Source organism: Apus apus, chromosome 10, assembly GCF_020740795.1.
Source record: "Apus apus isolate bApuApu2 chromosome 10, bApuApu2.pri.cur, whole genome shotgun sequence".
Classification (NCBI taxonomy): domain Eukaryota; kingdom Metazoa; phylum Chordata; class Aves; order Apodiformes; family Apodidae; genus Apus; species Apus apus.
In genome coordinates, this window is record NC_067291.1 from 10,141,511 (window position 1) to 10,160,995 (window position 19,485).

Below are 19,485 nucleotides of genomic sequence, written 5' to 3' on the forward strand. Positions count from 1 at the left end.
AGATCAACTCACCACAGATTTCCTTCCAGCTGCACTGATGGTTGACAATAGCACTCTCATTTTCCTTTACTTCTTTTAGGGCTCTTTCTGTTTTTTGGTATTTTGGTAAGGATTGGAAGGGGTGGCCTACATATCAATCTTGGTGGTTTTGTGGTTTGTTGGTTTTAAGTAATCTTTTTCTTAAAAATATTTTGGGCTTTCTGGTGAAATTTTTGCTTTTACTCAAAAATGTTGTATCATTCTCCCTGTGTCTATGTGCATTCTTTCCCTGGTTTCTCCTGTTAGTTAAAAATATAGAGGAGATTTGCTCAGAAGAAATGAAGACAAATCATAACTATGTTGGCAGAAGTAAATACTTGCAGTAGGCAAAGTAGGCAGGAAGAGCTGTATAAGGTCTATCTGACAGGCATTACAAGAATGTGCAAAAGCAAATACTTGTGTCTAGCAAACAGGATCATGCAAGTGAGATAAATTTAATTTTTTTGTCATTTGTGTTAAGCAGCTTCATATGAAGTGGTCCATGTTGCTTAAAGTTGATTGATACTGATAATTGCCCTTTGAATGAATTAATATGGGACATATGCTAAACCTTTCACTGGCTCAGAGTTATAATCTAAGTAAAACAGTTACTGAATGGCATACAAACGAGCCATTAAAAACTCTGAACTACATGCTGTAGAAGCTGATGTTCTATAGTGCCACTCTGCTGCTGCTTGATAAATAGGATGGGTCCTATCTAAACACATAAAATGCTATAACGTAAAAAGGGGGAAAAAATAAGGACAAATTGTATACCACCTGCTGATGTGTGAATTGGATAGCAATATCAGGAAACTACTCTGATAGAAGGAAGAAAAGTTAGAAAGTAAATTATTTTAAAACACTGAATTAGATCATAACGTGTTCAATTTGAAATTCAAAAGCTTAATTCAATATAATATTGGCCACTGATGTTTGAAGTTCCAACAAATGCAGTAGTTCTAAAATTTATACATGAAGTAGTACTTGGAGCATACTGCTTTAATGTATGCAAAGCAGTGAAGATTATGCTTCATTACATTTGAATCACAAGTCTGAAAGCCTTTCAGCATTGAAGTCCATTTGTGTAGGAGTATGTGTGCATGGATGAGTGTACTTGTACATATGAAACAAAATCAGATTTTTCTACAGCTCAACAGGCAATGCACTTGTGCCAAGTGTCAGATACAGAACTGTGCTATAATTTTTATACACAGGAAAAGTTGATTTTTAACTTTATAATTTGAATGTGTTACTCAGCACAAAAAGTGGGAGAAGAATTCTAGAAGCTAATATACTCATTCATGTAATATGATTCTTTCTATTTGTGTGATCCTTTAATTAATACATATTGCTGTGTACCCAAAACTTCAAGTTCCTATTTATATTAGAAATATTAATTGCAAAGCTTGTCAACTTCTGATAGTACATAAGTGAAGAGGCAGTCTTGGTCACAGAAAAACCTCTCTTCAAAGTCTGTTTGCTAAGAATTTGTTATGGTGAAATAACTAACAGGGGGATGGACACATGGCAAAACCAGAAGTTTAAACCAGGGCTCACTTAGGAAGAATGCATTTAGTGGCCAGAAAGCCCCAGATGCTCTTTCAAAAATGAGAGAAGCTTTGGCTTAAAAGGAACTCTGACTCCAGTTGGAACGGAAGACAGGAACTGATAAGAAATAAATAACAAACCTTGTAACAATGGGGAAAAAAGTATAGCAATCCATAGAAAGAAGTTATGAAAAAGAGAAATTAAAATTGAAAGGCAGAGCTATCAGGAGAAAAGATGTAGTTAATATAGCTACAAAAATGGGTAAATTAGATACAGATCACATCCTAGCTGTAGTTTTGATCTCTTAGTAGACAGAGATGTCACAATCGCCAACAAAATGGCAAAGACTGAAGTGTGCATTTACTGTTTATTTTCTGTACAGTTCCCAGTATAGAATACAGGATAACGTACTTCAATTACATGATGAAAGCAAATAGCTTGAAGTCACATAGTAAGCAATAAAAATATTAACCATCAGTTAAGTCTAAAAAATGTATTCATCTGTGGATCTGCTATTTTAATGTTCTATCATACTTTAGAAGCCCAAATTTTTAAGTGGTGCTGATAAATCAAGGAAGATGCTGAAAAGAAAGATGAGATGATGTATAGTGTTTCTTCCCCATGAGAAAGGATCTTTATTCTCTGTAGTTACTTCATCCAAGAATAATCAATTGGAAACTGAAACATAATAAATTCAAATGAGAAATCAAACAGAAGGTGAAAAGTGGTTGTGATTAACCTTGAACAAACCCAAGGGAGTGTGGAGGCTTTCCAGCTCTTGACAGACTGAGCATGACTAGGTGCCTTCTTGGAAGGCCACACACGAGTTTAAGCTCAATACTGGAGCATCTAGTGAAATGTAATGACTTGTGGTACACAAGAGGTCTCAACAAATGCCTCTAACTTAAAATGTTAAATTTATTAATCTTAGAGGGATGAGGAAATTAAGACTGAAATCCTGGCCACACGTGCTGTGTTGTAGGGAGGCAGTGGCAGTGGCTGGCACAGGAGGGTGAGTGTGGCAGCCCTGTGACAATGCTGGGCCAGGCTGCCACTGCAAGGGCAAGAAGCAGCTGGCATTTTGAGGTATGTTCTTCACAAGCCTGTCTCTTAGTGGCCATCTCTTGGGGTTGGTCCTGCTCTCTTCCAACTGCAGCTCTCAGCATGCTGAGAGAGCTGCTCTTCTTATGCATAGTCAGAGTTGTGGAAAGCTTTAAAAAAACATCTGCCAGCAACACATCATTTCCTGTGGTTGTCCTAGCCATGAATTTTTTACATTGCTCTGCCTTCTCTCTTCTTAATCTCTGATCATGCTTCTTTCTCCCCCCATCGTCACTGGAGACTAGCTTAGCTGTGATGTAGAGACCAGCTTGCACAGCTGATCACTGCACTTTTTTTTTTTCCTTTTTTTCTAAACTGTATGGAAAGATGAGGTCAAGTTGTTACTCCTGCACTGGCTAGTTATGCTCAGTATGTGACATTCCTCTACAGTTGTTCTGATTATGCCACGTCCTACTTCATTCCTCAGACTGTGCAGAGCCAGATTTGCAATAGTTTCCTTTCCCTATGCCTTGTTTTGTTCAGACAAGCAGATCTACCCATCTTTTTAGACGGTAAGTACTGACATATCTGGAGCAATAGTAATCGGGTTCTTTACTGCTGTTAGCAGCTAGTATCATCTACCACTGTGGTACTGTGCACCCAGCAATAAGGGGCTGAGGAAACCACAGAAATATAGCTGTGTTCCAAGTAACTCTTGTTTGCTACTGTGTATAAGCATACATGGCTTTTCTCTTCAGATATGCTCTCTGTGCAGTATTCTGGTAATTTCTCCAGCAGATCACAGGAAGAACACTTTAAATTGTGTAAATAAAACTGATTTTTTCAGTTCTAGCCAATGAAATCATCCAAAGTGAAGATTATTTCTGACAAACCAACATGTGTATAAATATATTTTTGCAGGGTTTTTTTTAACCCAACTTTAAATATTTTGAAGTGTTTGTAAAAAAAGTTTGGACTTAAACAGGAATCTTTGACTTGAGACTAGTACTTTATAGCAAAGTGGTAAAGAAGGTACTTTCCACCACATTGAGATCAGTGATTTGATGCTTAACCCACAAAACAGAACAAAAATATAGTCAAAGAGGCTATGAAATTTTATTTACACAGATACTGGGAGCAAGTCTGGGATGGGTAGGAGGGGGAATTTTTTTTTTCTGTTCTGCTCCTTTGGAGCTTGTTTTGGAGAGGGAAAGATGGATTGACACTGAGAGAATGGTGTATTGAGGACTACATAGACCTCTGAAGTGTTGCAGTCTTAGAATAAGAAAGGGTAAAGGCTGCTTAATAAACAGAAGGAAATGGGAAACACATGAAGAAATAAACAATTGAGAAACACTTATATCACAGCAGTAACAATAACAGCTCTGTCCCAGAGAGAGATGGAAAAGCAAATTATAATTTTGATATCACCACAAAATTCTTGAAATATTGGCTCCAGAAACAGTGGTGGTTTTGGTGGGGCTTGAGGTGTTGTTTTGTTGGTTTGTGGGTTGTGTTTGTTTTATCATTTTTGTTGGTTTGGTTTATTTTGTTGGGTTTTTTTGGAGGGGAGAGTACAGAAATATTAGAAGCTTGTGATTGATTCAGAGGTTAATGTTAGTCCACTGGTGGTACTGATGGTTTGAAAAAGGTATTGCCCATAGAGGCTTTTATTGAAAAGTTGATAAAAGTTGTTGCTTCCTGCAAAATGTCCATGTTTCCTTTTGTTGGTGGCCGAACATGTAGAGTCCCACAATACAATATCCAGCTCAGAAGGGGGCCTGTGCATCTTAGGTTTTTTTAGTACTGTAATGATCCAATCTCAGATAGCAATTCATTTTTAGTGATTCTGTTTTAATTTACAACTTGTCTAGAATATAATTATTGTCTGATCATATTTTAGGTTTTGTGATAAAAGACAGATTGCTTTTGAAGTTTGTAGGAAGAGGAAGGACTCATAACATTTAATAGTCAACATTTATTTCTAAAAACTGATTTTTTTGCTAATACAGTGTAGCTGATGAATTTAGATGAGTTTAGTACTTTGTTTCTACTTCAAGCAATGGTTATATTCCTGTACCTCTACTAATGTATATGTTGTGTGGTTTTTCACTTGAATGCTTGCCAGCAGTATCCCTGAGGGGACATATTCAGCCTTATGGATTTTCTGCATCATCCAGGAAACGTGGAAGACCAAACATGCCTCCTGTGTGTGGCAGCTCTCACCTGTCTCCTTGCCCAGGCCTTTTACTGTCTGTGTCAGGACTGAATATTCCATTGCTCTATCTTGCAACTTATCTCTCTTAATCACCATTAATTTCAAATATTTAATATGCAGGTTGTTGTGGTGGTTTTTTTCCCCTCTTTCTAAGTCTCCTTAGATCTGTGATAGTATTATCAAGGCCACAAGCTCTGTCCTTTCAAATGGCTGTACCTATTCAAAGCAGAAGCTGTATCTCCAGCTCTTGGGAGAAATATGTATCCCTGGTGGCTGAATAGGACATTTATCAGCTAGGCAGGACAAAATACTAGAACTGCCCCACTGGTTTCTCAGGAACAAAGGTACAAGCACAGACTTATTATCTTATTAAAAGCCTGCATCTGCCCTGGCATATCATGCATCAGTATGGCTGAGAAATCTTCAACAGAGGGGGTAAAGAACCAGATGGGTTTTCAGATGCAGGCCCCTCAGAAATATTCCTCTTCCAGGGCACAATTGCCAACCTCTGTGATCCTACGGCTGTATCTCCATCCCAAATAATTTCTGGAAGCTGGTGCACTCCGCAGTGCTAGAACTATCTCTGCAGCTCTTGCTCTGAAGCAGTAACCACTGCTGGCACAAATTCTCAAGCCAGCACAGACTCTTACAGAGTTAATTCATTGCTGCAATCATATTCCACATGTTAGCCTGCAGAAATGAGAAATCACAACACTCACAGGTGTGTTACCCACTCAAAAACTGGATTTCACACTGCTTTTCTGCCTTATTCTGGCATTTGATGCCAGAGTTGCAAGTCCTGGACTAGCAGATTCATATACTGACCTAGAAACTGGTGATGCCTCCCCAGCCTTGTACACCCTCCCTGGCTGCTCACTCCATCATAGTTGTCTTGGGGATGTCCACATGCAGTGAGAGCAGCAAGTTCCCTGTTGCACTTCATAGAATCATAGAATGGTTTGGGTTGGAAGGGACCTTAGAGATCATCTAGTTCCAACACCCCCCCTGCATGGGCAGGGACAACTCACACTAAACAAGGTTGCTCCAAGCCCCATCCAACCTGGCTTTGAGCACTTCTAGGGATGGGGTATCCACAGCTTCTCTGGGCAGCCTGCTCCAGTGTCTCATCACCCTCACAGTGCAGAATTTCTTCCGAATGTCTAAATCTCCCCTCTTCCAATTTTAATCTGTTACCCCTTGTCCTCTCACTACAAGGCCTTGTCTCTCCCCAGCTTTCCTGTAGCCCCTTCAGGTACTGGAAGGCTGCTATGAAGTCTCCCCAGAGCCTTCCCTTCTCCAGGCAGAACAATCCCAACTCTCTCAGCCTGACTTCATAGGAGCAGTGCTTCAGCTCTCTGATAATCTTTGTGGCCCTCTGGATTCACTCCAAGAGCTTCATGTCCTTGCTGGGTTGGGGGCTCCAGAACTGGACACAGCACTCCAGGTGGTGTCTCACAAGAGTGGAGTAGAGGGGGAGAATCCCCTCCCTTAACCTTCTGGCTATGCTTCCTTTGATGCAGGCCAGGATATGGTTGGCTTTTGGGGCTGCAGACACACTTAAAAGTGCTTTTACTACCGTGTAGCTTTAATTTTCTTTCCCTTCTTTAAAGTGGTGAAGTTTCTGTATATACTGATAGAATCACAGTAAGCAGGATGAGGCAGTGATGTTGTTCACCAGGGGATTTTCATCTCAGTCCGTCTAATACAGCAAAGTTCCCTGACCTCCTCAGTTTTAGGCAACTGTGAAGCCCCTGAAGCTGGTGCTGGGGTTGGTGGAAGTGTGTTCCTGTCACGATATGGAGTGCTCTAGGCCTTTCTACTTAGCAGTAGTAGAATATGTGTGTGGATAGTTAGTCAAGGGTTAGGCCACAGTTATTTTTAATAATTTTTAATTTCTGCAAGAATGTGTTGTCTGTGTGTTTGAAGCTTGGGGTCTTTGGCACATAAAATTCTGCACCTAAAAATAGAAGTTGGTTGCCAGAGACATCAATCACATATTTCACTGTTCGTGTTTGCAAGGAAAAATAAAAAACAACCAAGAGGAACCTTGGGATACGGCTGGCCAAACGCCTGTGAGCTCCAGTGTGAGACTTATGCGTGTTTATTTAAGTAACACCAACTTGTCATTTTAAAGCTTTTCTTCAAGCAGGGAGAAGAGAGAGCAAATTCTGGCAGGATGGTTCTTGTACAGCAATGGGTTACCTGAGGCAGAAGTTTCTTGTGCATTGGGTCACTGTAGAAATTGTACTTTCACCCCTTCATGGTGTGCAGGTACTGGCAGCTGGGGGGCTGCAGGGCCCCTCTGTGAGGGCAGGGCTGCCTGGGCTGGTTCCAGCCCCACCCAGGCCACAGCAGAGCTCCTCGGAGAAGCTGGTGGTACCTCTGTGGAAACATACATAAGAGTGGGCAAAACCCCACAGAAGCAGTGAGGTGTGAGAAACAGCCCTGTCAACACTCAGGTGAGAGAGGGAAAGGTGTTTTAGTCTGCTGCTTTGCCTCCAACTTATTTAATTAGCAGTCAATTAAATTAATTTTCCCTAGTTGAGTCTGTTCTCCCTGTCTTTATCTCAAACCATGAGCTTTTCCATCTTATTTTCTCCCTGTCCTGTTGAGGTGGGGAATGAGAGAGTGGCTGGGTGGGTGGCTGGCAGCCAGACAAGGTGAACCCACCACAACTGTTTTGATGTAGGGCTCTAAAATCTTCTGATTTAGCATCAAAATACGTCCATGGCTTTTGCTAACAGGACAAAGAGTGTTTGGGTCTCACAGTTTCATTCAAAGCACTACAAAAAGAAAAGGAGTACAACTGGAAAATCCTTATGCTGCTGCATTTAACAACAGAGCTAGCTTTTGTCTCATGTACTTGAAATGGAGTCAGAGACTCCCAGAGATAAAATCAAAAGCCACTGCATCTGAAGAGCCAGGTTTATGTGCACTAACAACGTATCTTTGTGAACTGGTGCTGAGAGAAGCTTGCAAGACACACTAGTGATCTCCTCCAGCATTCTCCCCTTCTTTGTCCAACTGAGTTCATTGGTCACTCTTCAGTGCAATACCCAGTTGCAGAAGCTAAGAGGTGACTTTAGTCACAAGGACACAAGTCACCCTTGTGCAACAGCCAAATGGAACTTGAGGTCTCTCTTTACACAGTTAAACTTAGTCCTTGGAGAATAACAACTTCACAAATAACACCAAACTAGTTTTTCAGACAATACTGTTCTTACAGGGAAGGAAAGCAGAAACAGAGGGATGAAGACAGCAAGATGTGGGCCTGGCTATTACATTAAAAAACTAGTAGTGTTGCTATGTAAATGAGATACAACTTCCTGATGACTCAGTAACATATCCTATATTTAATTAATAAATATTTTGAAGGTTATTACAATGTTGTTTGTCACTTACAGGCTTCTTCTAATAGCTCCTTAGGGATAGGACAGCTACTTAGATAAGCAGATCTTCCTCAGGCCCCAATTTCACAAAAGTATTACAGCTTCTGTGTTGCAGATATGTGATCCATGTGAGGGGAGAATGCCTAGTTTGCATGTGATTCCTGTTGACTTGCATGGAAAAAATATAAGGATTAGAGAGAACTTGTAGAAATGCTTAACTTTACCATTCATGCAAGCACCTCAGATTTCTTAATTTATGTATTCTTGATTTCTAAACTTGATTAAAATGTTCAATGTAGGATTTTGAAGCGTATAAGCAAGCTGATTTATTGAGTACATATTTACATATTTTAGTGAAACTAATGTCAGTGCGCAAAAAAATCTTATCACCTAAATTTGAATATGTAACTCTTTTAAAGTAAAGCTCATTTTTTAAAAAAAATAATTAAATAAAGTGGAGTAGCAAGAGAGATGGTGGTAGAAGTTAGTGGATTCTGGAATACCTGGTATTTTGGTAATGCTAGCCTTTCCCTGTTCCCATACTTAAAGTGGAGGAATTAGATTACTAATATTCCTCAAAGGATATTTAAACTAATCAGGAAATATCTGAAAGAGCTTCTTCCTTCCAAAAGGACCTGATAGGGTAGTCCCATCTGCCATGTGTTATTTGTCATAGCAGAAAAAAGCTACTAGGACTATTTAATGAGAAAGGATAATAGAATCATATACATTAGTGGTCAAAGCCTGAGCAAGAGCTGATACCCCCTAAAACAGCTTCTGAATATGTGCTTTGGGAAATGTTTCCTGCACAGATGGTTGTTTTTCTTAAATGTATGAGGAAAGCGTACCAGGCAATACAACGTTAAGGAGCTTACATGTACTTGTCAGGTAGTGAAGGCCAAATTCTGAGACCTAAAGCATCCACAGACTGCAACTTGTACTAGTTTCATTAAAGGCAGAAGGTTTCATTCAAGCTAGATAACCAGATCTGACCTCCTTGTATCTCATAAATCACTGCATTCCCCTTGGTTACAGCAATGTGAGTTTTAATAGGTTTCTTTAACTGAAACAAATTGCTACACCATACCCAATCCAATTTGCTATTGAATGCACTGCTCCTCCTCATAGTTTCAATTAGTTCTTGTTATGATTTTTTTGACAGGGTATTAAAGAACCTCTTTGTAACAAGTATTCTTTCAGTTATGGTCACTTCTCAGTCTTATTTTGTCAAAATTTAACAAGTAGAGTTTTTGGAATACTGGAAGCCTGAGACTTTCTCTCCAGTCCTCAAAACATTTATCTGGTTTTCTTTTACACTTCTTGGTAAGTTAGGGTTTCTTAACAATGTATTCCTCCTCTTTAAGAGCAAAAATATCTAGTTCTTTAAATATAATTATTTTTTTTTCCTCAGTCACCTCAGTCCCACATTAGCTTGATTATTGTTTATGTTGACTAAATGCAAATAACTTTCCCCAGATATCTAGACCCAGAACACTCATTCTCACAGTGGATGTTTCATCATGCTTGTTCAGGTCTCTTCTTTTGAAAACATTTTTAGACAGCAAAAGGATATCAAGACTTTAAAATTAAGTACTCAAAAGGTATTAGATGCTGCCTTATCCTACTCAGCTTCATCTCCTCACCTCATGAACACTTAAACCCTGCTGCCTCTCTTGGCACTAGCTGTCATAGTACCCTGCCTGTAGATCTGACACCCAGTTTTACCCAGACCCCTTACAGAGTGCCCCAAGAAGGTCTTTCAAGACATTGTCAGTGTATATATATTCAGATTATTTAATTTCCAGAAACTAATATGTCTCAAATGTTGTTTAATATAAATAAGGTCTTTAGAAGGTTTTTCAGGTAGCCAAGCTTGCATTTTCTTTGGAATAACAAAAGGTACATCCTTCAACACAACTTTAGTCAGGTGTTCCCACACCAAACTCTTAATTCGATAAGAATTTGAAAATGTATTTATATTGTGACATATTGAAGCAAAATATTAAAAAAAAAAAAAAAATCAGTTCTAGTCATAAACCCAGCATAGATTTCTCCTGCTTTCCCAAATACAAGGAGTAATGATTCAAAGACCTGCATTGCTTGGTTTTCCCAAACTAAAAATAATCTGTATGTTTGTAGATATAGAGACATAGGCAACAAGAGAATTTTAACACCTCTGAAGTTTAGCATTTTCAAAGTGAATTGACAAATAAATGAGTTTTTTCAGACTTCTGTTTTGGGTGTAGACACCAAAGTCCTTTATGGATTTTGTCATAAATGTCCTGAAAAAGAAATCTCAAAAATTCACAGGATCAGCCTTGTAATGAAACTGTAGCTGATAAAGTAGGGATCATTCAAGGTTTTTACAAACCGCTTGGCTTCCCACAGCTCCTCGGTGGTTCATTGTGATTTCACAGGACAGAAAAAGAATATTCTTCACAAGGGAAACTGTTGATGGAGTCCCAGATGAAATACATAATTAGAACACACATAGTGTATACAATCTGCTGCTGTTTCACTGTTTGTGTACTTCCAAGTTGCAATTGGCTAGTAAAGTTACTTTCCTTTTTAAAAAGTGTTTTCTGCATTGTGGCAGTTGAGTTGTTCTCTCCCCTTCTTTCAGAGATTGTAGTACACTTCAACTGTGACAGTAGGTGGAGTTACCACAGAGTGTTTTAAGGAATTATGTCAATCATTTAGTCTTGATACCCAAGCAACTAGAGTCTCAGAACAGTGACCAGGTGTTTTACTGCAGAAGCAAAAAATCATCGAAAGATTCCAAGTTTTAGACAGAAATGTCTTTTTATTAATCCTATCAATAACTATCCAATAATTTCTGTTACAAACAGGAGTTTTAAATCAGGAATTCCTAAATTTTTAAGAAGTAATGTGTTCTCATGGAGATGATTAGGATGACAGATTGACCTGGTATATTGAAGTTTTGGTCCCTTATTTGTAAAATTAGCTTCTGCTGAAGAAGTTTGAATTAGGAAGAATAGAGTGAAGTTGAGGTGTAGTTTGCATACCAAATTTAGCTAGCAGGTAGTTCAGAAGTTTTCAGGAGAAAACTTGAGTATGTGTGGAGGTAAAACAAGGTGAAGGGGTTTGCTTAGAGCAAAACATAAGTGTCAGCAGAGTTTTAGAATAATCTATATGTATTTTTCCATCTTTTTGTAGAATTGCTACTAAACTGTGTTTTAATTCAGTAAGAAAGGTAGCTTGGGATTCTAGCTTGAGTTTCCCAGCCTGACTGCAAATGCATATAGAGAAAGTCTAATAAAAATGAGTTTCAAGTTTCTCAGCTCTGGTCAGGACCTAGTAGTTTATCCTGATGATTAGCCTGTGATCACCTACTGTCATTTTGAGATCTGATGCAGCTCCACAATTGTGCAACAGTAGTGGAGGTTATGTGGTAGCCTTGGACTTAGTATAGTGTCAGGAGCCAGGATAAAAGAGTGCATATACAGATAATTTAATTGGTGTTGCAGCCTGAGATTTTCTGTATATCCCTCTGCCTCTCTGGTTGGGGCAGAAAGAGGAGGATCAACCAGTTCTATTGCTAGTACTCTCTGTATCCTTAACCAAACTACAGTGCCTTCATCCATCTGCAAAAACAGTGGAGAGAAGCAAGGTATCCTGTGGGGAGGAAACTGTTGAGAGAGATCCCAGAATCCTCCAATGGTTTATTTTCATAAAGGGATTACTGAAGATACCTGATTCTTACTCACAAGCTGTTGTGATTTTATTTGATGATGTCTAGATGTCTTCATAGTTGCATGTAGAGAAAAATAACCTTAAAACCATACACATGAAGATATAGCTACCATTAAAGCTTTCTTTTTGGAGGAAGTATCCACTGTTACCTGATAATGGCATTTGTCTGTTTTCCTCCTGCCTTTCCAGCATATAGCTGTTGCTTTTTTGGGCTGTTCTTTAGAAAGTTAATTGAAGAGATGATGCCTTTAATGGTGCTCAGAAGGCATCTGTCACATATGGGACACTACTAGGTCTAACACATACTGATGATAACCAGCCCCAGAACTTGAAATGAATGTGATGGTAAACGTGAAGCCTGTAGATTCCTAGTTCTTCTAAAGCCTGTTGGTTATCTTTTATCTTTAAGTAGAAGAGCTGAACTGTGAAAAAATCTTTATGTGAAAGCTGCAGAATGGAAACAAACGCCTGGCTATTAAAATGAATAGGTGTCTAATATCCAGGTTTTTTTCAAGGATATGGAAAAAAAATCTGGTAAAATCTGTTTACAAGTCCATTTTAGCAAGACTTTCTTATTTAGCCTAAAGGTACTTTATCAGTGCCATATATAATATAACACAAGCAAATGTGACCCATATTATGATTTTACTGGTAATTATTTTCCATTACTTTTGAATTACATACAACTCTTAAGATCATTGTAAAAACAGAGATCTTTGAAGAAGCTGAAATGGTATCAGAAGGAATAAATATATTGTTCTGCAAGTTCAGCCTTTCAGGTAATGTGCAAACCACTGTATTAAAAGCAGTAGGTATCACAGGTCAGCTGCACTTGCTAATCACTGCCTTAGCAAAAGAGATTGACTTTGTTGCTAGCTGGCTGCAGTAAGAATAGTAAATCACTTCATAGACTTTATATTTATTCAGTTCACAGCTTGATCACTACTGCTTCACCTTTCCTCTGAAAAACAGTGATGCTCTTTGCTTTGTCCAGGAAATACAAATTGCTTATGGAATCTCCTATTTGTTTTTAAGTGAATGAGCAATTCAGCTTATGTCCACTAGTTCCTGAAATTAAGCACTATCATAGTGGTTGCAATGAATATTTACACTGAAAACTGGGGGGTGGGGATTTTTTGTTTTTGTTGTTTGGGTTATTTGTTGTGGGTTTTTTACAGCCTCTGACAAATGATTGTGCTGCTTTATGCCTCACAGTTTCTGTACTTTATCTGTGAATATCTGCCATAATATAACTTCACAATTCAAACCACAGGCAGGCATCTTGTGAAAGATGAGCCTCCTGGGATACTGATTGCATTACCATGCTAAACAAAATTGCTGTAACAAAAATGTTTAGCCAAATCTCTATAGAAATGGGTAACATTTGTTCAAATGTATTTTCAAAGGAAGTCTCCTGAAATGGAGGAAGCACCTAAATATGCCTTTGAATAACTAAGTGTGCAGAGAGAAGATGAAAAATAAGTTTGTTGACATACCATTTCACTTTCAAGCTGTAGAGTTATTAATTTTATTAAGAATGAAAGTGATGCCCTAAATACTTACTGACACCGATAAGTCTCTGTGCCAAAAAGAAAATTTCTGTCTAGAACCTGATTTGGAGACATAGATTCAGAGGACAAATTTGGCCTACAGCAAAGAACTGCCATTCTGGGGGTGTGGGACAGATAGTTTCTGCAGGAGGAATCCGTTTTCCCTACAGGAATGGTAACCATAGTCAATAAAAAGCTTTGAGTGAAGGGAAATGGGGGACTTACTACTCTCTGGGTGGGAAGAAAAAGTAATCTGAAATGTTTCCATGGTAGTAGTTTTCTTTCTCTCTTCCAGGTTTCAGAATGTTCAAGTCTAGTAACACTTATTATCTGCTTCTACTTCTTCATTCGTTCAACTAATGTGCATTGAAAGTGTTCACTTATCCACCTTGGCTCAATGGAGCTTTATACACCATATGTATTCCCATTAAAAACTGAGCTTATTTTAATATTAATCTAGGTTATCAGTTAACCTTGCTTCCATGTATTTCACAGTATTAAGAGCAGTTTAGTGTTAAACAGAACTTGCATCTCCTGAGACCTCCTCTCCTCCCCCATAAAACTTTAAAATGTAGCTTTTCTGTGCTGCATGAAACCTTGTAATATCTGAGTTACATAACCCATTTGTTACTGGGTTTACATTATTTCTAGGAAATAACACCAGTGGTGATCTTCCAGTGTTTTACTCCACTGTTACATGCATTAGGAGGTGTTGCAGCACAGAGCTACATTCCTTCTTAGCAAAGCATGGACACCAATTTTTTTTTTTTTTGAGGAAGATGGGTAGATGCAGCTTTTCAATGTATATGTACAAATCTAAAGAAATAGTATTATTTTGGCAAATTCTGTAAAGTTCAATGTGTTTACATGGAAATAGGTGAAGAATAGATTCATGAAGGAAAGTTAAAATGGTGAGAAATACCATTCTGAAGTGTTATATTTGGTCTGCTGGATTTCTTCTGTTGTATCACACAAATATTTTATATGGACTAATCTAATGGATGCATAAATTTATGAGTATTTTAGGCTTATCCATTCAGACAAGCTGACTACAACAAGATGTAAAGTTAAGAATGGGGTTCACAGTGAATTCTAGGGCATTATCAATTAGCCATTTGTTACTCTCTCTCATCTCTAAATTTATGAAAGTGCTTGCCCATGTTTGATCAAGATTAATGTTTTTCTTGCTGAGGCCTTTCTCTTGGTGTGCATGGCACCATCTGTGACATACTACTTGGCAAGCTGAAGTCATGGTTGCCATCACATTATTGTCCCTGTGATTTGCAATATAAATTTCATCTTAACGGAATCATCAATTCTCTCAGCTAGTTCTTCTCCTCTGAATGCACATTTGGATGTCACTTGATCTTTTTCAAATGCTTTTCTTTTTCTTAGAATCTTGATTTTTTTTTTTCTCATTCACATTTCTTTAGTCTCAACTCCTGACTTTGCCAAAACAGTATAAAATTTAATCCAAATCATTAATAAGAAAATACCTTAATAAAAAATCCTTTCTCAGTGTCTTATAGTAGTTTGCTTTCACTAAGCTTTCTGGGCTCACGTTGTCATCAAGCTCTTCATTGTTTCTCAGGGCTATAAATTTGCCTCCTATAAATTGTAACATTAGCTTTCTCAGATACTGTATCAGCCATTTGTCTGCCACTCCTTTGAGAATTTTCTGCTGCCTCTGCTCAAAACTATTTGTGCTGAAATCCTTCTCAGTTTCCAAAAACCTGATAGGATTGCTAGCATGCATCTTTCTATGCCTAAAATGAACTTGACCATGAAGAAAATTGAAATTTCTGCCCAGATCATCAAATGTTCATGTCCTCATACTGAAACATGTCCCATGAATATTAAATATTTCATATGTTTTTCCTGAAAGTACAAATCATAGGATTTTTCTGAGACAAAAAAGGTAGTGGGACAAATACACTTGTATCTTTTAGCCAGGTTTTGTTTCTGAATGTGAACAAGGTATTCAGAGACCTTCTCTGGATCTGCAATCATTTTTGAAGTGCACCTCCGTGGTAAATTAAACTCATCCACATGTTAAGTTCTATTCATCCATTACAGAAACCATAAGATTTTTAAATAAAGACCCACTTGGACTTGGTCTAGCAAGGGTAGAAAATGTCCAGTGACTTCTTTATTGTCTTCTCCTTCCTTTGTCTCCTTGCACAAGAGCAAGCAATGTTCCAGAATTGATTAAGTTCAGCATCTGCCTTCTCTCTGAATCTCTCCAAAGCCATCAGGACCACCACTCTTATCTGTGTGGTGATTCGTGGAACAAGGCATTTCTGACAGAAACCCTGTGACCAACCTGACCTTCTCCAGTCATTCTTTTTTTCGTAACACTTAGGTGATATGTGACTTTCTCTTTTTTCTTTTAGGCAGCTTTTTTTTCTCTATTCTGTGTCATCACTTGGTCAGTATGAAATCTGCAGCTTCAACCTCAGTATGAGTCACAAACTCAATTTCCTTCTGAGCTCTGGTTTTCAAGCCAGCATCTTTGTGGTTTCTCCCATCAAAAATCCTCTGACACTTCTGCAAAACCAGTTCTTCAAATCTCTCCTCAAAATGCACCTTTGCCAGGCTGCTGCCTACAAAAAGTACTACTTGTCATAATGGCTGTGATCCTGTTTTTTCCTCTTAGTGACCTTTTGCCTTTTGTCCTCAATTATGAATTCTTAGAAGTTTTTCTCGTTGTGCATTTAGATAGGGCTAATAACTGTGAAGTCCTGGTCCATGAGTAGAACTCAGAGGTGCTGTGGTAAACAGCACTGAGGGGAACAGCAGAGGCCAGGAGGAGCTGAAGTCGTGGCTGTATCCCTGCAGAATGGACCTGGCGCGCTGTGCGAACAGTTAATATTTTTGGCAAAAACACAGATATGGAAACTATGTCCATGGCCAGATGTGCACCCAGAGAGCTGCCAAAACAGAGTAGTATGCACAGTAAGCTCTGCTGTTTTCCCCCATAACATGTGCAGAGATACTAGTCCTTACCTTGGAAAAAGTGAAACAGTGAATAAACTCTGGGATCTGCAGCTATGGTTCTGGGGTGATTTAAAGATTGCAAACTAATGCTTAACCAGCTAAATCATTCCCTCCAGCAGCCTTTTGTTGTAATCTTCCTCTAAAGATATTAAAAATACAGGAAACCTGGCCAGGCTGTAGTTGATCTAATTTATAAAACGTTTTCTGAGTATTAAAAGCTAGGGCAATGCACTAGCAGTTTTTAAATTGTGTTAAATATACTGTAAACTCCCAGAAAGAACCTTCCATTGAAGATTATTGTATGAAGATTTGAAGATTAAAGTGTCTAGATTAAAGATTAATGTGAAGTGCACTGGGAAATTGTTTGATGTATAAGGAGCTATATAGTATATTAATCGTGCACTTTTCAAAACTGCCTGAGGGAATTAGACACCTAGTTCTCTTACATGTCTTTGAAAATCTCACTCTAAGGAATTTGTTGTGGTAGAGTGAAAATGGTAATATTTTCATTGGGAGCTTGAGTAAAAGAGGAAAGGAGAGAGGTGGAGACTGTATTGATCTAGAACTTTATGGTAGCTCCTTACAATTTCTTTCCTGCTCTGAATTTGCTGTTATTTGTATAGAGCCCACTTGGATTTAAGGGCTACGAGTTTGGAAAACTGGTCTGATCAAGTGTCCTGCACCACCTGCCTGTGTATTTCACAGAATGGTTTGAGTTGGAAGGGACCTAAAAGATCACTTAGTTCCAAGCCCCCTGCATGGCCAGGGACACCTCCCACTAGACCAGGTTGCTCCAAGCCCCATCCAACCTGCCCTTCAACACTTCCAGGGATGGGGCTTCCACAGCTTCCCTGGGCAACCTGCGCCAGTGTCTCACCACCCCCACAGGGCAGAATTTCTTCCTAATGTCTAATCTAAATCTCTGTTCTTGCATCTTTAATCCATTACCCCATGTCCTCTCACTACAAGCCCTTGTAAAAAGTTCCCTCCCCAGCTTTTCTGTAGGCCCCCTTCAGGCTCTGGAAGGCCACTATAAGGTCCTTCTGCAGACTTTTCTTCTCCAAGATCTTGTCATGAATTCCACTTCTTTTTTGCTTTCACTTGAAGATATTTTTCATGTCCTTCTAAGCAGAGGTAATTTGATTTTTTTTTTTAATAACCCGGTAAACCTTCATGAAACAAATGTATACATGCACATACTTGTATTTATAGTATGATATGCATTAATTAAAAGTAAATAGCAAAAATAATCATATGTTATACACTTATTTAGTAAAACAATCTTTTTGCTGGAGTTTTTCTCAGTCTTGTTTGTTTGCATAGAAATTTCAATACTTTAATAAAAGAAACATTCCACATACGGTAGAAATTACAAGTTTGCTTGTCCCTGAAGTGCTGCAATACAAATGAGCTGTGAAATGCCAACTCTCAATGTTATTTTTCAGATTGTAAGAGAGATAATCCTGTACTAAAACTATTAGGAGGCAAATTTGTTTGAACTTCAAAACCTCTTTGATCTGAAATGAAAATGAACTGTGAATGAATGTATGCTTCATAAATTTGGGGTTGGCCAGTTGTGTGCATTTTTGTTTGCTTGTTTCTTCCATGGGGCATCTTTCTAATGCAGTTTGTTAAATTAACAATGCAATACAGTGTTATTTTTCCTTATAAAATGTGTTGCATTGCTTTCATAAAAGGACACTTTCTTTATAGAAAGTGCCCTGTGGGAGTCAATATTCAGGTTCATAGTCACTCAAAAAAAATCAATGTGCTGGTGTGTTGCATTCAGATCTATTTTAGTGGCCTTATCATTAAACCTGCAGTAGGCATTTATAAAGTGAGACTTCCATGGGTACTGGGAAAGTGTGATTAAAAATAATCATCTGTCTGATGTATATTTTCCCCTGACTTTTGGCAGGATCACCCATCTGAATTCCTGCCAGGCTCTACAGGAACACTGATGCCAGCAATTTAAGGATCTTCACATTTGGTCTCAGTGGTAAGTTCTAAAGATGCTACAGTAAACCATATTAAAAAATTACTGTTTTCTGTTATATTACACTGAAACTGAATCTGTGTGAAAAACAAGGTATTTCCCCTTGACCAATGCAAGGATAGAGAAATATAAATAGACATTGATCTGCAAGAGATGGAGCTCAAGACAGAAGTTCTGAATTATTTTCATCAGACAAAAACCAGAAATGTGATTTTTATTGTCCTCTCTGCTGTGACTGCTCTTGGAAGATTTGACATTGTATATTTAAAAGAATGTAACCATTTACAGAAGGATGGTGGGCAGAGTCCAAAGAGAAAGTAAAATGCACAAAAAGGAAATTGAGTCATTTTGTCAGGCTGAAAACTGAGCAGTAGGTTGTAAAATTACAGGGTTTTTTTCTCTTCTAATGCCATCTTTGTTGTAACTGGTCTGAGTGCTCAAACCTTGAGTCACATTCTCAAATACTGCTGTGGAGACCTTGTGAAGGGATGTAATCAATCTGCATCTTGAAGCAAAGAATTTCTTCTGCAAAGATAATTTTTCAGCTTTGGTAGAAGAGAAAAGGAGGAGAGACTAGCTGAGTCCCACCATACTTTCACATCAATTTGGAATACTTCTAGAAAACTGTAGTTGGGTAGTGTGGAGTAGTTCTTTGACGGGAAAACGTGTTGGTGTGTAAGTGTTCAGATTTGGGGGGAGGAAAGATGCAATTTTTATATTATAATATTGTCTGTGATAATATTTTGGTCAAAATTATTCTTATCATTATGCTACAGACCACACTAGGTATTTTGGGATCTGGGGAAGGAGGAGGCCAGGGGAGTCATAGCCCTGTGTGCTGTATTACTCCCCTTGGCATGGACTAACAACCACTGTTGGAGGCAGGATATAGGCAGCCCTTTGACCTCACCCTGTCCTGTCATGCTCATGCTGGTATTATATCACTGTGATACAAATGTCAAGTACCACCACTTACAAGTCCTGCTGATTCCAGACTACTGACAGATACAT

At 38.5% G+C, this 19,485-nt stretch overlaps 1 protein-coding gene across 6 annotated transcripts in view; it reads left to right on the forward strand.

Annotated features, from left to right (window-relative positions):
• The window catches only part of SEMA6D (semaphorin 6D), a 224,244-nt gene that overhangs the window by 72,761 nt on the left and 131,998 nt on the right, over nt 1–19,485 (forward strand). For all 6 annotated transcript variants that reach the window (XM_051628018.1, XM_051628014.1, XM_051628024.1 and 3 more), the window contains exon 3: nt 18,397–18,477. The gene's annotated coding sequence lies outside the window, so the exon portion shown is untranslated. The remainder of the gene's footprint in view (nt 1–18,396; nt 18,478–19,485) is intronic.